General features: G+C 51.0%; 1 non-coding gene across 1 annotated transcript; it reads left to right on the plus strand.

The window, feature by feature from the left end:
- Positions 1-1,984: 1,984 nt before the first annotated feature.
- TRNAF-GAA lies at positions 1,985-2,057 on the plus strand. Its single transcript has one exon. It is a non-coding gene; the product is annotated as a tRNA-Phe (tRNA).
- Positions 2,058-2,345: the final 288 nt, after the last annotated feature.

A 2,345-nucleotide genomic window follows, 5' to 3' on the forward strand; every position in this document is an offset into this window, starting at 1 on the left:
GCTTATTCATTCTCTGACACACTTATGGCCATGGGGCTTGTGTGTATAGTCACGAAGTTCTCAATTTTCGGGTCCCAAAGACCCATGAGCAGGCCCCACACAACCCGTGACAGGAAAAGCAATGGGAATTCGGCCGGTACTGGGTCTGTCATGGGCGTTGAGGGGTGTGCTTTCTATTAGGGTCATGAGATTTTCTTGTCTTCCTTTCCTCTTGGTCTAAGCTGGATTTGTCTGCAAGCAAAGACAGACAGGAGTAACACGAGGAGCAACAGGCAAAGGATGACGAACTCCAGGTTACCAGGGCAGTGACAGCTCCTGCCTTTGTCTGTATTCTGCTCCTTGTTCTTGGTTGGGGACATGGGGCAATTCCATCTTCTGGCATTGCTTTCTGTTGAATAGGACTGGAGTTTGGGGGGCACACAGAGGAGCAGACTCTTTCATTAGCTAACTTGAGAATCAATAAAGATGATTACCAAGGACCTGGTGGTACAGTGTCTCTGTCTCACAGGTTCTAAAGTGGGTGACTATTGTCTATTTTCTAGTGGTTCTAGGATAATTTTAGGAATGAAAGGGACACTCGCGTGACAGTGTTCTGAGAAAACATATATAAACAAGGACAGCCCTGGCCAAACTGGGCAGAGCAGTTAAAGGAATGCCACACATCATTTACATTTGGAAATTTACTTTTACTCAACAGAAATCACCATTATAATAAAACTTACATTATCTCATACTTTGTCAAAAGATCTTAACACGTTGTGTGTGAAACATGCTGTTCACTGATCATGCTGATCCTCCCTTTATCATTCTCAACCTGTTAAGATTCACTTAGACTCTTTCCCCTAACCTCATCCCAAATCCCACCAACACTGGCCTGCCCCTTTCCTGGTCACTCAGGCTCTTGATTCCCAGGTGACCACACACCAAGTACCCGCAAGGAAGGGGGACGAGCACTGACTGTCCCAGACACCACCGATGTGTCACCTCTCACACTGACACACTTGGGGGAGTTTGAGAGTTGAGAAATCTGAATCCTAATGTAGATTTCAATCTGGAGACAAACATTTTGTAAAGTTTAAGAAGCTGAGCAATCTCACAATTCCCTCCAGGCAGTTAAGGAACAGCTCACTGAAGAGGAGCTGAAACTAATTCCAGTGTTTGCTGCAGTTTTTGAAGAGGTTGTCGCTACATTCATAATGCAAAACAAAGTCGGTAAAAGTCCGCTTTCCCAGTTCTTTATGATTGATTCGGACAGGCAGCTGCTCCAATCTCTTCCTTCGTCCATCCAACCCCCCCCCCCAACCACCCCATTCTTCTCAGGTCTCTGTGGACCCCCAAAGCTCTCTCCCCTCCTTAGTCACTGGCTGCTTCTAAACCCCAAACTCTCCCGTTAGTCAGGATATAGCTACACAAAGGCACCCAGGAAGCGATTCTCCACTTCACACATGGAAAACACTTCCAATATTCGACTTTTTGGGTCATCGCCTTCCACATTCGCGTCTATCCCTCACCTCCATCCCCTCCGCCCCAAAACTGCCCGAGAAGCGTCCAGAGAAATGCAAGTTGGAAGCAGCGCCCCAAAAGGGTGGTAGAATCATCATTCTTGACTTCAGAAGCTATGGAGTTGGAGAGAAGCTACATGTCAGGCCACAGGCTGTTACCCGTGCAGCCTGGGCTCCCGAGCCGCGTCTGCGGGTGCAGGTGTGGGGTACAGGGGGGCCGATTGGGCCCGGCGCCCAGCCCGAAACCCGTAGCTGGTGCGGGCGCTGTCCACGACGCCCGCGCGCAGGAGAAAGTCGGAAATTGATATGGGTGGGAGAGTATGTAACAGACGCGGGGCGCCTCATCCTGGCTTCTAGGCGCCAGGCCGACGAACGCTGAGATCAGTAAGACAGAGAAGCAGCACGAAAAGAGCCGAGAAGAGGCGGAACCACCAGAGAGAGAGAGTTTAGTGATAGTTTATTACAGAACACACAGGGAGGGCGCCGAAATAGCTCAGTTGGGAGAGCGTTAGACTGAAGATCTAAAGGTCCCTGGTTCGATCCCGGGTTTCGGCAGAGCCTCTCCTTTTTAATCCGAAAAGGCTCCTAAATTGCATGAGACCCTCTATGCACATTAAAGCGGACTCCTAATGCCAGTTCAGGGAGAAAGTGAGACTTGAAGAGTAAACAGGCAGAAATAGCCGGTCGCCGCCACGTCCAGTTCGGACGCTCAGCACAGCCACTTCCGGAGCGCTGAGCTGGTGCCGGTGGGAGGCGCAGCTGCGCGTGCGCAACGCAGGCGCAGGGAGAACCGGAAGTCAGCTAGCCGCAGGCCCCGCCCACGCCCCAGGCGCGCCCCCGAGT

This window comes from Condylura cristata, unplaced genomic scaffold (assembly GCF_000260355.1).
Source record: "Condylura cristata isolate star-nosed mole 26May11 unplaced genomic scaffold, ConCri1.0 scaffold00010, whole genome shotgun sequence".
Taxonomy (NCBI): Eukaryota; Metazoa; Chordata; class Mammalia; order Eulipotyphla; family Talpidae; genus Condylura; species Condylura cristata.